The sequence below is a fragment of the Nannospalax galili genome, unplaced genomic scaffold (assembly GCF_000622305.1).
Source record: "Nannospalax galili isolate Female #2095 unplaced genomic scaffold, S.galili_v1.0 scaffold101, whole genome shotgun sequence".
Classification (NCBI taxonomy): Eukaryota; Metazoa; Chordata; class Mammalia; order Rodentia; family Spalacidae; genus Nannospalax; species Nannospalax galili.
The window spans coordinates 1,882,520-1,899,167 of NW_008345700.1; the positions used below are offsets into that span (position 1 = coordinate 1,882,520).

Below are 16,648 nucleotides of genomic sequence, written 5' to 3' on the forward strand. Positions count from 1 at the left end.
GGACTGGAGTTTCGGAACAGTTGTTAGCTGCCATGTGGGTGCTGGGATTTGAACCTGGGTCTTCTGTAAGAACAACCAGTGTTCTTAACTGCTGAGCCATCTCTCCAGTCCCCATTTATTCATTTTTAAAGATAGGGTCTTGTTCTTGTCTAAGCAGGCCTAAAACTTTGTGAATCCTGCTGTGTTTGCTTCACAAGTGCCACGATCATAGGTGTGAGCCACCATACCTGGGTTAGGATCCTTCCATTGTAATTTGTCTCTATCCTGCTTTATAGTTACAAAACAGCTCTTTTCCATATATGGTCAAGATATATTAATTGCATATTCTACATAATAAGAATATCTAGATATGTCCTATCCGTATTGTATGAGGGTCTTGGGGACATGCTAGGCAGGTTACCACTGAGCTACATCCTCAGCCCTCTATATTTTTTTTAGGGCAAACATTCTCATTTTAGGCAATTGTTGACTGTCCTAACGTGTTGAATTGCTGCCTTCCCCCAATCAAATCTATTTAGACTTCTTGGTACTGATGTGTGTGATCAGCCCTCCTTTCTGACTTGGTTAGGTCTTGCTGCAGGCTTTTTCATGCATACGTCCTAGAGATCTCCTTTACACATGCTCTTGTCTCCAAATCTAGTCAGCTGGAGACAGATAAAGCTGCTTTTGATGTATGCATCAGCTTTGGGATTGACGTAACTCTTTGAAACACAAACCCAGTTTCATACGCTGATTGTCCACTTGAAGTCTGGAATTCCTTTGTGGACAGTAAATTGAAATAAGGAGCCCATTCAGTTGTGGTCATATCTGTCCCTGGTATCTTTTGAGCCTTACGTCAAGTAGTGATTGAATGAAGCAAAGCAGTGCTTTTCTGAGGCAGGTGCCTTTGGTGTCCAACTGAATTTGACACTGTGGGTTCACACACTGATTATGCTTCCTGCCTAGCCTCTCATGAAAGGTGCCCTTACTGTTTGGAGATAGAACCTAGGGCATTGGGCATTGTAGGTGATCACTGCCTATGAGCTGTTACCCCAGCCCTTCAGACACTCTCCTAAGGCAAAAGTGTTTGTCTTGTTCAGTGATGTTCCTGAGTGGCTGACTTACTGGAAGGTACTTGCTTGAGTTAATGTGGTGTCATGTAGATGCTCATCATGTGACACCTGAGTGGATGTGACCCAGTAGGAATAATGGCATTTTTTTTCCTCCAAGTTCATCCGAGAAATTACACAGCATCTGTCTCTTCTCTATGGCCTAACTGCAGAACCTTCCAGAATGTGGATTGTCTCCTAATTGGTAGTGTCATTTCTGTTGCAGTGGCATCTTTTTGATTAATTAAAAGCTGATGGGGCAGGGGGGCTGGAGAGATGGCTCAGTGGTTAAGAACACTGGTTGTTCTTGCAGAAGACCCGGGTTCGAATCCCAGCACCCACATGGCATCTAACAACTGTCTATAACCCCAGTCCCAGGGGATCCAACAGCCTCTTCTGACCTCCACAGGCATTGTACAACACAGGTGCACTTACCTACATGCAGGTAATACATACATACACATAAAATAAAAATAATAAATAACATTTAAAAAAAGTTAAAAAGCTGATAAGGGACTGGAGAGATGATTCAGTCCTTAAGAGTACTTGCTGCTTTGCAGGGTGTGGTGGTACAAACCTTTAATCCCAACACTTGGGAGGCAGAGTCCGGGAGATCTCAGAGATCAAGGCCAGCCTGGTCTTAGTGAGTTCCAGGCCAGCTGAGGCTACAAGGAGACTGTCTCAAAAACAAAACACAACACAACACAAAACAAAAAGTACCTGCTGCTCAAGTGGAGGACCAGGGTTTGGTTCCCAGAACCCGCCGCGGCAACTAGCGACCATCCATGGAACTCCCGTTCCAGGGAATCTGGTGCCCTCTTCTGGCCTGGTGCACACACATGGTGTACTTGAAGGCAAAACAGCCATATACATAAAATAAAAAATTTTCAAAAAGTGCTAATAAAAATGTATGCAACTTAATAACAATTTCTCTTTGTGTAAAGTTGCTTTTGGCTTTTCCACCATCTGTCAAACACTGCCCAGTGCTTTCCAGGCAGAATTTCTGATTCTTACAGCACTGCCTTTGCTTCACCTGGTTATTTGTTTGTTTGTTTGTTTTTTGGTCTTTTTGGAACAGTCTTCTGTAGCCCCAGCTGGCCTGGAATTCACTATGTAGACCAGGCTGGCCTTGAACTCACAGAGATCTTCCTGCTCCTGCCTCCCAAGTGTTGGGACTACAGGTGTGTACCACCATGCCCGGCTTCACCTGATTTTTAGATAAGGGAATGGAGTCCCAAGAAGTTAAGTGCAGGCAGGACCACACAGCCTCTGTGTCCTTGCACAGAGGCCTCAGACTCTTCCTATTCTGCTTGACCCATGTTCCTTGAGCCCCCACCTTGTTTTCTGTGTTCTCTGCTGGAGACACCTGTGCACCTAGGAGTCTCTTTTTCCTTTAATTTGCTTCATTTTATCTTTATTGTGCGACTGGGGATTGTGTGGAATTTTAAATGCTTCCTGCCTAGATCAGAACAGGAAGCCTGGCGCTGTCCTGATGGTTCAGAGCTAGTGAAGTGGCAGAGCGTGTGTGCAAAATAGACAGCTCCTCCTGCACCAGCTCTTGTGCCGTTTTCATCCTTTAAGCCAAGCTGTGAGTTCAAAGATCCTTTTATCATTAGTCTCACATAGAACAAGTTACTGTACAACTAGGATCATTCAGACCATTGAATTCTGAAAAAACTGCCTTGTTTCTTTTGTGGTCAGTATTTTAATCTTCCTTACCTATAATCTTGCTAGATTGTGGATAATTAATCCCTTCTCACCAGAAAAATAAATAAAAACCCAAACCAAACCATTACTTAGGAAACTTCTCTCATGGAACAAAATTCAGGAAGAGTTTGAGCCTGGGATGCAACACAGTGGCAGAGTGCTTGTTCAACACCAGAACCTGTGTTTGAGCCTAAGCACTGAAAGAAAAAAAATTCAGGAAAAATTTTGTTAGTAAACGTTAACAGATTTTGTAATTTCTGCAAAAATAAAAATTGTACAGTAATTGAAGACAAGTATCGGCACAGTGAAGAGGCAAGAGTAGAGGAGCAACTGGCGTTGCTGTGGGATGGGGTTGTTCTTGCCCCAGACCCTCCAGCCTCTGCCTCCTGATGCTGGCCTTTTCTTTCTTTTTTGAGGGTATGGGAATGTGTTTACCTGTGTTGCTATGTTCCCCAGGCTGGCCTCCAGTCCAGGATCCTTCTGCTGCTACTTCCTGAGTGCTGAGGTCACAGCAGATGCCACCACCATGCCAGGCAAGTCTGCTTTTTTCTACCCAGAATCCTTCAGAGACACCGGATCTAAAGTTACTTCTCCAGATGCTTCTAGACTCTGGAATGCTGTCTGCTCTGTAGAATTACTTCTTCTTCTGCTCCTCACCTTGCTGTACCATCCTTCTTCTGAAGCTCCCCCCTCTCTCTTTCCCTCCCTCTCGCCCTCCCTTCTGTCCTCTAGTTTTTTTTCCTTACTGTGTTTGGAGTCTAGGCCTCAATTTCCTTACGTACAGGGAAGAAAAAGTTAATATACATAAAAATGAATTTTAAATCAATTTGTCAGCAGTCTTTTGTTTTTCCCCTGTAGTCCCAGCTGGCCTGGACTCGCTATGGGGAATAGTCTGGCTTCCATCCCACAGAGATCTGCCTGCCTCTGCCTCTCCAGTATGGGATTAAAGGCACATGCTACTGTGCCCAGCAAGCACTGTTCATTTTAATTTTGATTGTTTTAAAGGAATCTTTTGAGCAGTTTTCATCTGTAAGACAGTATACAGAGACACAGGGGTAGAAATGATCCGATCCAGAGTGATTAAAGGCTTTCACTGAGCTGAGGTCCCCAGCAGTGCATACTCAGCCTGAGGCTGTTAAGAACATTCCTCAAAAGGTGAATGAGTCTCTTTTTGGAAAGGAAGAGCTGCATTGCTAGGCCAGTAATAGAAGCAGTGAGCGATTGTATTGTCACTTATGTGGGGACGAGTACCAGCTGGGCTTCCCTTCCATTGACTAGTACCGTCCCTTCCATGAATTTTGGCCATGGTTCCTGTGCCTCTGCTATCTGAGGTTCTGGCTGGGTGCTGGCTCCTCCAAAGCCTTTATTTTATTTATTTATTTTTTCAGTCTTTTTAAGACACGGCCTCCCTGTAGCCCCAGCTGTCCTGGAACTCACTATGTAGACCAGGCTGGCCTTGAACTCACAAAGATCCTCCTGCCTCTGCCTCCCAAGTGCTGGGATTAAAGGCGTGCACCACCATGCCCAGCTTTCTTTCTTTCTTTCTTTCTTTCTTTCTTTCTTTCTTTCTTTCTTTCTTTTTTTAAAATATACTTTATTGTATGTGTATGTGCGTATTGTTTGCGTGTATGTGAGTGCACCCATGTTGTGCAATACCACAGAGATCAGAAGAGGGCTTCAGATTCCCCTGGAACTGGAGTTAAGGAGGGCTCATACCTGTCATGTGGGTTCTGGGAATCGAACCCAGGTCCTCTGCAAGAGCAGTCAGTGCTCTTAACCGCTGAGCCATCTCTCCAGCCCCCAAAGCCTGTTTTTTTTTTTAAAGTCTTGACAATCATTCTGGATCATTAATGTCCTAAGATGCAGTGTTTTGTTTTGTTTTTTTGAGACAGGGTCTCCCTATAGTTCCAGCTGGCTAGAACTTACTCTAGCTGGCTAGGACTTACTATGTAGACCAGATTGGCCTTGATCTCACAGAGAGCCACCTGCCTCTGCCTCCTAAAAGCTGGGATTAAAGGGGTGTGCTACTAAGCCCTGCTCTCTGCTGTTGCAGTTTTCTTTGGAATGCAGATGAGCCCCTTAGATCTCTTCCTTCAGAGAAGTCAGATGTCCATTGTGGACTGAAGAAGTCTCAGGTGATACGCTTTCTCAGCGCCCATTTCCAAATGAGTTAGAAACAGACTTTCTCTTCATCACCCACAGACTTGAGGAGGGAGCAGGCATATATTCAAATGCTTTGGTCCTGCTGAAATGTCCCTAAGGGAAGTAAAAATAAAGTCTTGACTACAAGAGACCAGGAGCCAGGTGTGGCACTTAAGATAAGCTACATAGAGCAGGAAATATTTGAGTTGGCTTTTGAGGTTGAGTGAAAACTGAAAGGTTTGGAAGGGAGAGGAGTCTAACCGGTTTGTGGGTTTCGAGTCTGTGTTTGTAGCACAGGACTGTAATTCTATCACTTGGGAAGTGGAGGTTGAATGATGGTGAGTTTGAGGCCAGCCTGGTTACATAGTAAGACCCTGCCTCAAAAAACCAAAGCAAGCCGGGCGTGGTGGCGCACGCCTTTAATCCCACTTCTGTTGACTCCTAACATTTAAACATTCCTACTGAGCTGTCAATTCCCTCTAATTTCACACCTAGCACTTGGCACCCAACAGGTGCTCTTTTTGTTTTGGTTTTGTTTTTTTGTTTTTTTTTTTGGTCTTTGGGTCTCCCCGTCTCCCCGTAGCTCCAGCTGCCTGGAACTCACTCTGTAGACCAGGCTGGCCTCGAACTCACAGAGATCCGCCAGCCTCTGCCTCCCGAGTGCTGGGACTAAAGGCTTGTGCCACCACGCCCAGCCCTGTTGTTGTTTTTTAAACTGCCCCTTCTTTTCTCCCACCACACCTTTGATCATCGTGTGCCTTCACGCCCCTGTGTTTTCTCTAGAATCCACACATGAGAAATGTGTGGTATTTGCCATTGCGACTCTGGCTGTTTTCACTCTGTATGATGATCTGAAGTTTCACCCAACTTCTTGAAAATGACATTGTTTCTTCTTTATAGCCAAGGACTCTCTTTCTCTCTCTCTCTCTCTCTCTCTCTCTCTCTCTAATTATTTTGCTATTTTTATTTTATGTGTATGAGTGTATTGCCTGCATGTAGGTAGATGTACCTGTGTTGTAAAGAAGGTGTTGGATCCCCTGGAGCTGCATGGTTGTTAGCTGCTGGGAATTGAACCTGGGTCCTCTGCAAGAACAACCAGTGAGTGCTCTTGACCACTGAGCTCTCTTTAGCCCGTTTTTGTTTTTTTGAATCAAGGTTTCACATAGCTCAGGCTGGCCTTGAACTCAGAGTGTAGTCAAGTATGCAGTTGGTAGGCAAGCACTCTACCAACTGAGCTATACCCCCAGCCCCAAGATGTGTTTTAAAAAATACATAGAAAGCGGGGCCTGGAAGCACATATCTTTAATCCCAGCACTTGGGAAGCAGAGGCAGGCAGATCTGCGTGAGTTCTAGGCCAGTCGAGTCTGTGTAGTGAGTTCCAGGTCATTCAGGGCTACATAAGGAGACTGTCTCAAAAAAAAAAAAACAAAAAAACCAAACAACAACAAAAACAGAGAACCAAAGCATTTGGAAACTGACATCCTTTCTAGCTCTTCCAGCAGCCACGTTACCCAGAGGTTGCTTTAGTGATCACCCTTTGCTTATTTTAACCTTTGCATTGAGTGATCTAGCTTTAGAGATTCAAAGTAAATCATGCAGTGCCAGTAGCAATGTCTGCCAAAAGGAAGATGCCAGAAAAAAATTGAGTTTGTCTAAAATTCTGGAATTAGGTTAGTTGACTAGATATTTCAGAGAAAATTGTTTTTTTTCTTGTTTTTTTTTTTTGTCTGAAGTGCATTCAGACATTAATGAGGATAGACCCTCTTTGGACTGATTACCTTTGTTAAGAAAGGTATCTTTGTTTTCTGGTCAATGCTAGGCAGACAGATGTCTTCTAGGACATTAGAAAAGGGATGTTATTAGTCTGAAAATTGCCTTTCATTCTGGTATTTAGTAATATTGGTCCTGGTCTGAGTTAATGTGCAAAAGAATGTTCACCTAAAAGCAGACTAGCCTGGTGATGTGGAATCTGACAATTCTTAATTCTGGAGTAGGGATGAGCATGGAGCATTGCACACACCACCAAGTAGGAAGAGCACACCATGAAAGCTTTTCTCTTGTACCAGCTTCAACAGTGTTGACCCAGAGCTGCTTTGCTTCTTTCATACAATTCTACCTCTCCTGTGTTATAGGCAAACTGTAGATACTATGTTGTCCATAAGTATTTCTGTATGGGCCTAATCATAATATCTAAATTCTTTTGGTTGAGAGTCTTCCTGTAACCCAGCTGGCCTGGAACTTGCTATATAGACCAGGCTGGCCTTGATCTTAGAGAACCACTGGCCCCTGCCTCCTGAGTAACTCCAGGGGATCTGATGTCTCTGGCCTCTTTGGGCACTTGTACTTATGTGCACATGCCCATACACAAACACATATGCACACACATAATTAAAATAAAAACGTGGTGGGTGTGGTGGGCACACCTTTAGTTCCAGCACTTGGGAGGCAGAAGGAGGCAGATCTCTGTGAGTTCGAAGCCAGCCTGGTCTACACAGTGATTTCTGGGCCACTTGGGGCTACAGGGAAACCCTGTCTCAAAAATACCCCTCCCCCCCAAAAAAAGGAAAAGAAAAGAAAAAATAAGAAAGTCCAGGGCTGGAGAGATGATTTAGCCAATATAGGCAATATAAGCACTTGTTGCCAAGCCTGGTAACCTTAGTTGGATTTCCAGAACCCACATGGTAGAAGGATAGAAGTGACTCCCTCAGTCTGCTCTTGACCTCACCATGTGTGCTGTGGTACATGACTGTGCACACACATAAATAAATTAATAAAAATAATAAATGAGAAAGTACAGTGTTTTCTGTATTTTTTATCTTTTTATTTTGAGAATTTACCTTCATAATTACCTATGAAGACAAGGTCATGGATGTTTAGCACTTAAAGATTATGAAAAATAAAATTTAAGGGACTGGTGAGATGGCTCAGTGAATAAAGACTCTTGCCTCCAAGACTGATGATCACTGAGTTGGACTCCTGGAACTCAGCGTGGTGGAAGGAGAGAACTGATTGGTGCAGGTTGTCCTCTGACATTAATGCATGTTCCATGAAATATACTCCCCCCCCGACAAAATATATTAATTTTTTAAAGGTAAAATTTAAAATTGTGATGCAGAATTATGTATGTAAGCACAACACATACACATTTTAATAGTTAAGCAGCAGACCTAACATGCATTTAAAGGAAGCTAGTTTACTTGGGGTTCTTAAATATTTTAAACTATTTATTTATTTATTTATTTATTTGTTTGTTTATTTGTCTTTTTGAGACAGGGTCTCCCTGTAGCCCCAGCTGTCCTGGAACTCACTATGTAGACCAGGCTGGCCTTGAACTCACTGAGATCCACCTGCCTCTGCCTCTGGGATTAAAGGTGTGTGCCACCATGCCCGGCTTTGTTTATTTTTTATGTGTATGAGTATATTGCTTGCATGTATTAAGTGCATCTGTGTTGTGCAATGCCCTTGGAGGTCAGAGAGGACATTGGATCCCCTGGAACTGGAGTTATGGGTGGTTGTTAGCCGCCATGTGGGTACTGGGAATTGAACTGAGATCCTCTGCAAGAGCGGCCAGTGCTTCTAACGCTGAGCCATCTCTCCAGCCCTAAATTTTCTGACTTTTTAATCACCACTGAAATGATATAATACTATAGTCTGGGCTGGAATTGATCCTCCTGCCCCAGCCTTCTAAGTGCTGGAATCTCTGGGGTGAGTTAGTAGGCTAGCTTAGACTCCCTTAGTGGAGGAGTGGAAGTCTGCTCTACACTCTGATTTTATCCCTCTCAAGTGGCAGTTCCTATCAGGATTGCACTCTCTGCCTTATCTTGGACATGTTGGCTTCACAAGATTCTTTTCTTTCAGTGGCCTCTGGGAACTAGAAGCAGCCAGAGCTGCCTGTAAAAATGTACCCCATCGCCTTATTCAAGTGGGGGAAGTGCTTTGAAATTTGGACTCATTTTGCAATAGAGAAATTGTAAGGCTACATATCTTTTTGTCTTTTTCTTTTTGAACCATGTAATAGAACATTTGTACTAATGACTCAGGATTAAGTTTTATGTCGAAGAAATAATGTCAGAAAACTATTATTTTGTTCTTTGGCTCATTCTTTTGGAATAAAATGAATAGTTCAAGTAAACAGATTGGGGATTCAGTGAGAGCACATGATAAGCTTATGCAGGGGTCCAGGATTCCATCGTTGTAACCCCCAAAGTATGAGTTCATATGAGTAACTGACCCACTGTCTGGAAAACTGTTTCCTTGTGGTCATCCACCTCCTCTGGCTCTTACAGTCTTTCCATCTCCTCTTCAGCAGTGATCTGTGAGCCTTGGGAGGCAGAACTTTTGATATAGATGTCCTGTCCAGGGATAAGCACTTCATAGCTTCATCTCTTGCACATTGGCCGGTGGCTGTTTTCTGTGTTAATCACCATTTGCTGCATAAAGAATTTTTTCTGCTGAGGGTTGAGAGATGTATTCATCTATGGGTATATCAGTAAGTTACTAGAGATCAATTTAATCTATTTTTTAAAGAAATATTTATTATTTTAATTTTATGTGTATGCGTGTAATTGCCTGCATGTAGGTAAGTGCACCTGTGTCATGCAATGCCCACAGAGAACAGAAGAGGCTTTCGGATCCCCTGGAACTGGAGTTATGGACAGTTGTTAGCTGCCATGTGGGTGCTGGGATTTAAACCTGGGTCTTCTGCAAGAACGGTCAGTGTTTTAATGGCTGAGCCATCTCTCCAGCCCCCAGTTTAATCTATTTAGCAGAATAATTGTATTATGCTTTTCCCCCTGGCCTGTGGACTATTATAGCCTTAGGCTCCTAGGCCTGATACCAGTGTCAGTTATGGGCTCCATCCTGTGAAATAGACCTTAAAGTAGTTAGTTACTCTTATAATATTCGTGCCACTATTGCACAGTAGGCATATCTTCCAATTGTAGTTCACAGGATTCACAGCTGGGTAAAGTTCATGCTGAATTTTCTTGTCAGGCAGCTTGTATAGCACCGTCCGTCACTGTGAAAGTTAGGCAGTGTAGCTGAGGCTTGGAAGTCAGTACCAGCTTGTTTTCTTTTTGTCTGTTCTACAGTTCATGCTTGTAGTGTTTCTGCAGTAGGGTCTTAATGTGAAGTTCTGCTGTGTAACCAAGAGCAGGGCAATGACCAGTATTGTTTGAGGGTCTTTGAGATGCCCGGTCAACAACTTTGAGGGAGTTCATTCCTGCACTGGGCCTTTTCTTTGCAAGCCTATGGTGTCTAGATGGGGAACCTCCCCCCACATTATAAGGTAACTCCTTTTAATCTCTTTTTGTATTATATACGTGTGTACTTTTAAGTAGCTTCTATAATGTTAGGTTTCCATATGGCTTTTTCTAAAGGTCTTCAGTGCTGGTTAGCCCTCCCTGTCCTCCCTTCTCTGCCTTGCCCTCCTGTTCCTCACCCCATTTAACCCTTTCCTACTCTATTATTCCTTTCTCCTTAATATCATTGCAGTCTGTCTTTTCTCCTGGGGAACTCCCACCTCCTCCTGCCCGTGGACATATATAAGTTATTGACCTCTAGATTTTTTAAAAATTTTGTTATTTTTATTTTATGTGTGTGTATTGCCTGCATGTATGTGAGTGCACCCATGTCATGCAATGCCACGGAGGTCAGAAGAGGGCTTCAGACTCCCCTGGAACTGGAGTTAGGATGGTTCATAGCTGCCATGTGGGTGCTGGGAATTGAACCTGGGTCTTCTGCAAGAGCAGTCAGTGCTCTTAACCACTGAGCCATCTCTCCAGCCCCAACCTCTCTAGATTTTGAAATAGAAACATCCATAAGATTTCACAGCTAGCATCCAGTTATGAGAGAGAACACGTGATGTTTGGTTTTCTGAGTCCGGGTCACCTCACTCAGATGGTTTTTTTTTTTTTCCTCCAGTTTCTCCATTTATTTGTGAATTTCATAATTTCATTTTAAAAATATATTTATTTTTATTTTATTTGTATGAGCCTATTGCCTGCTTGTGTTTGTAAATGTACCTGTGTTGTGCAGTGCCCACAGAGGTCAGAAGAGGGTGTTGGATTCTGCTGGATCTGAAGTTAGGGACAGTTGTTAGCTGCCATGTGGGTTCTGGGAATCGAACCTGATTCCTCTGTAAGAGCAGTCAGTGCTCTAAACTGCTGACCCACTTCTCCAGCCCTCATAATTTCGGTTTTTAAAGAGTTGAATGATATTCCATTGTATACATGTTCTGCACCCTCATTATTCATTCATCAGATGATGGACATCTGCTTTGTTTCCAATTCCTGGCTATTACAGAAAGTACAGCAATAAATATGAATGAGCAGGTATTTCTGTAGTAGGATATGGAGTGTTTTGGGTACATGCCCAAGAGTGGTATGGCTGGACCAAATGGTAGATCAGTTTCTAACTTTTTGAGGACTCTCCACAAAAAGATTTCCATAGTAGCAGCACCTGTTTATACTCTCAACCTTGGTGGATAAGGGTTCCCCTTTCTCCACGTCCTCACCAGCATGGTACCCTTTGCTGTACAGAAGCTTTTTAGTTCACAAGGTCCCATTTATCAATAGTTGGACTTAGTGCTTACGCTATAGGAGTTCTGTTCAGAAAGTTCTTTTTTGTGCCTATGAGTTCCAATGTATTCCCTCCTTTCTCCTCTGTCCGATTCAGGGTATCAGGTCTTATTTTGAGGTTCTTGATGTTTTTGGAGTTTTTTGTGCATAGTGAGAAAGAGGATCCAGTTTCATTCCTCTACATGTCATCATCCAACACTAGTTTGACTAGCACAATTTGTTGAACATGCTCTTTTCTCCAGTGTGTGTTTGTGACTCCTTTGTCAAAAATCAGGTGGCTGTAAAACTGTGGGTTTAAATCTGGGTCCTCGGTTCTGTTTCTCAGTTTTCAGTGCCCACTGTGTCTGCTTTTATGCTGGCACCATGCAGTGTTTATTACTAACCTCTGCAGCACAAAGAAGTCAGGGGTGATAATGCCTCCAACATTAATTTTGTGAGGGGGTCTTTTTGAGACAGGGTCCCCTGTAGCTCCAGTTGGTCTGATATACACTATGTAGACTAGGCTGGCCTCAATCTGACGGAGATCCACCTGCCCCTGACTCTCAAGTGCTGGGATTAAAGGTGTGTGCTACCACACCTAACTTCTAGCAGTTCATTTATTGTTCAGGATTATTTTGGCTATTCTGAGTTTTTTGTTTCCATATGAAATTTGAGATTATTGTTCCAATTCCTGTGAAGAATCGTGTTAGAATTTTAATGGTTATTGCATTGAATTTGTAGGTTGCTTTCAGTAGGATGGTCATTTTCACAATATTAATCCTGCCAATCTTGGGAGGTCTTTCCATCTTCTGGTATCTTCTTCAATTACTTTCTTCAGTGTCTTAAAGTTTTTATTATACAAGTCCTTCACTTCCTCTGTCAGATTTATACCAAGATACTGTATGGTTTTTGAAGTTGTTCTGAATGGGATCATTTCCTATATTTCTTTCTCTGTATGTTTGTTGCTGGTATATAGGAAGGCTGCTGATTTGGGGGATGTTAATTTTATATCCTGCTGTTTTGCTGAACGAATGTATTAGTTCTAGTTTTCTGGTGGTGACTTTAGGTTTTTTTTATGCATATAATCATGTCATTTGCAAATAAGGATACTTTGACTATTTCCTTTCCAATTTTCATCCCCTTTATCTCTTGTTTGTTTGTTGCTCTGGCTAAAAGACTTCCAAGTACTGTATTGAACAGGAATGGGGAGAGTGGACATCCTTGTCTTGTTCCAGATTTTAGTGGGAATGCTTTCAGTTTTTCTCCATTTAGTATGATGTTGGCTGTGGGTTTGTGGTATATTGCCTTTATTATGCTGAGATATGTCCCCCATATTCCTAGAGTCTCCATGACATTTTCTCATGAATGGATGTTGGATTTTGTCAAATGCTTTTTCTGTATTTAATGAAATGACTTATGATTTCTGTCCTTGAGTCTGTATATGTGGTAGGTTACATTTATGGATTTGTGTATGTTGAACCATCCCTGTATCCCTGGGGTAAAGCCAACTTGATCATGGTGGAAACTTTTTAATGTGTTCTTGCATTCTGTTTATGAGTATTTTATTGAGACTTTTTGCTTATATGTTCATCAGAGAGATCGGGCTATAATTTCCTTTTTTTTTTTTTTTGTTAGGTCTTTTGTTTTTGTATTAGTGTAATACTAGCTTCAGAGGAAGAATTTGGGAGTGTTCCTTCATTTTCTCTTTTACAAAATAATTTGAGGAGTATTAGTATTAGTTCGTCTTTGAAGGTTTGGTCGAATTTGGTGCTATATACATTTGGTCCTCGGCTCTTTTTAGTTGGGAGATTTTTGTTTGTTATGTTGAAGAGAAATTTCATTGATTCAAGAATTTCATACAATGAATTTTTATTATATTCAAGCCTCCTCCCCCGTCTCCACCCTCACCTTACCCCATCCATCTTACATAATATCTCCAAGCCAGGTCCCAGAGAAATCATATCTCTTTGGAGTGTCAGTGATCTATAATTCTTACACAGGGGTGTGCCAAAGGGCCCACTCCCTGTCTTTTGTATGTGGTTTTGGGTCAGAATACGCCCAGGTTCCTTGGAATGGGATTTTTCATTCTTAATTTCTCTTTCTCTTACACACTGCCAAAAATGTCAAATAGAGACTTCTCTTTTTCTCATCTTTTGGAAACACTTGGTTTTCTTCATCGAAGTCGGTTGTTCACAGCTGTTCACAGCCCTTGCATGCAGGTTACATGTTGGCTATTTCCAGGCCTCACTCAGCGCAATGACCCTACTGTAGACCAAGGGAATTCTCCAACAGGTTAATTCTCTACAGGATTTTACTGTGGGTCAAGGCAGAAACTAAGTCCTCACAGCAGGCAACAGCTCACAGGCCTCCAGTCCAAGGTTCTGTGAGTGGCAGTTGGGAAGTTTCACAGCTTCACTCAACAGCTTTATACCGGAGTCCTCTAGCTTATTTTCTGAAATCTGTAGACTTCTCCGTAGCCAGGTTTTGACAGCCACTAGGTGATGATGGTGGTCTTCCATGGGACCATGGGTGCCACCAGGACATGTGGCCAGGCAGCTTGGTTTTCAGTTCCACCGTGCCAGTGTGCACAGTGGCCAGCTGGACTCTGCCTTGCCTTGCCTTGCCGGTGTGCATAGGGGGCCAGGCCAGTGTGGCTTCACCATCTTGGCTCTCTAATACTTTCTTTCTTACTTGCTAAGTCCTGAGTTCAGAATTTTGAGATCAATATAGAAGTGTCTATGACCGGGTAAATATTCATCTTGTGTGATCAGGTTCCTCATGTGGTCCATGGCAAACATTCAGTCTCTTGGGAGAGTCATTGGCCAGGAGTGCCTGATTCCTACAAAAAGACACCATCACTTTGAGCTCTTGTCATATTCTTTCTTATATGTATCAAAACTCATACTGAACAGTGAGTTCTGGATTGCAAAAGAGGATTATTTTTGCACATGCCTTTGATGTCTTTGTCCACCACTTGAACAAAAACACACGCAAATGCTTTGGGAAATTTTTAATTACTGCATTGATCTCATTGGTTGTTACGGGTCTATTTAAATTATGTCATTTCAGTTTAACTTTGATGGGCTATACATTTCTAGAAATCTATTTCTTTTAGATTTTTCTAGTTTAGTGGAATATAGTTGTTTTTTTTTGTTTTTGTTTTTGGTCTTTTTGAGACAGGGTCTCTCTGTAGCCCCAGCTGTCCTGGAGTTACTATGTAGACCAGGCTGGCCTTGAACTCAAAGAGATCCGCCTACCTAGTGCTGGGATTAAAGGTGTGTGCCACCACACCTGGCTGCAGTGCCTGCAGAGGCCATCCAATCCCTTGGAACTGGAGTTGTTAGCTGCCATGTGGTGCTGGGATTCGAACCCAGCTCTTCTGTAAGAACAGCCAGTTCTTAACTGCTGAGCCATCTCCCCAGCCCCTGGGTCAGCATTTTGAATCCCTGCCTTGTATCTTTGCTTGGGGAGCTGCTGGCTAGTTGCTTGCCTTGAAAACTTTCTGCCAGTGACTTCTGAGTCTGTTTCTCCTTTTGTCTCTGTCCTTTACCTCAAATTCTTAGTTTATTCAAAATAACTTAAAAGTGCAACCCACAGCATGTTGGGGACTGTTAGGGTGCTGATGCATTCTCCCCTTCCCACTTTCAAAAGTCTGCGCTCTCACATGTCCAGATGAGAAGAAACATTTGAAATGTCCTAATTTTTTTTTTATCTTTTTGAGATGGTCTCCCTGTAGTCCCAGCTGACTTGGAACTCACTATGTAGACCTGGTTGGCCTTGAACTCAGCCTCCCAAGTACTGGGACTACAGGCATGTGCCACCACACCTGGCAAGATGTCCAGAATTTAACTATGTGGGCCTGGGGGTGGAGGGAGAGAGGTGAGGGATGTAAATGAATTAACAGTTGCTCGCTAAAGTGTTAAAAAACTAGTCCATATCAATAGGTAAAAAGTTGTTGGAGAACGAGCGAATGAAGGAGGCGGCACCAAGACACAGATAAAACTGAGCGGATAGTGTCCCGACCCGCAGGACACTTTTACAGTGGCACGACGAGTGGGGGTCCTAGAAGGAATGACAAACAAGGAACACGAAGAAAGAGAGCAAGACAGTGTTCTGATCAAGCTCCAAAATTTTATTTGAAAGCAGCAGATATATATACTGGTAGTGGAAAAAGAGGGGGAGGTGAGGAGAAGGAAAGTGCTGGGCAGACACTAATTGGTGTTGTTGTATGCTATAGCTAGGGAGGGTTTATTCAAGGGGCATTTCTTATCCTAAAGGAACATCTGCTAACTGTCATGGTGAGCATAAAACATTTCTCAAGGCTGACTTAGCCTGGGTCACAAAGTTGTTTTTCTACATTCTTTAACTAAGTGCTATCTTATAGAAACTTACAGAAAACCATTAAGCTGTTTTTTCTCAAGGCCATAAAGATTTGCAGGAAACCATAAAGCTGTCTTTTTCTCAAAGCCATAAAGATGTTTCTCTTCTGGCCTTTTGGCTCCCAACATCTCCTCCCTTTTTTATTTATTAGAACAAATAACCAGACTCCTCCCATGAGGATTTTTGAAGGTTTCCTCACTGTTTTTGCTCTTGGTACTTTTGGGGAGGCAAGGCAGAGCAGTGGGGGACATTTGGGTCCCTGCCCGGGTGACTGCACCTGTCTTAGGTTGGAAGGGATCCCCCCCAAATCATACACCCATTATGGGATGAGGCAGCAGCTTAGGCGGCCCTCCTGTCTTAGGTGTTTTAGTGAGGGGGCCACTTCTCTTACCCGTCTCTGGCTGCCAGTCAAGCTCGGCGGGCAAAGATGAATGTACCAACCTCATGCTAGTCTGGTTTTTGATGGAAGTGAGAGGGAGTGGGGCCTAAGAAGGCCGTTTATAAGTCTGTAGTTGTTGCTGGGGGGAATCTAAGTGATCCATCATAAGCTGGACCATCAGAATCTGTCATTTCTAAACGTTGGTAATGAATTTGTATTGGCTTAGAGAGTAGTGAATCAATTTGTTGTTTAATAAGTCTAGTAAGCCTATTAAAGGCCCAAGGTCCAAAAGAAATTAAAAGTAATAATCCTATTAAGGGGCCAATTATGGCTGGTAAGAGAGAAGTGAGCCAAGAAGAGCCCGAGAACCAGCTTTCATACCAGGGTGTTTGTGA

General features: G+C 42.9%; 1 protein-coding gene and 1 non-coding gene across 17 annotated transcripts in view; one reads left to right on the forward strand and one right to left on the reverse strand.

The window, feature by feature from the left end:
• The window catches only part of Add1 (adducin 1), a 91,384-nt gene that overhangs the window by 18,837 nt on the left and 55,899 nt on the right, over positions 1-16,648 (forward strand). The window lies entirely within an intron of this gene.
• LOC115071848 lies at positions 14,367-14,493 on the reverse strand. The gene has a single exon (XR_003850913.1). It is a non-coding gene; the product is annotated as a small nucleolar RNA SNORA40 (small nucleolar RNA).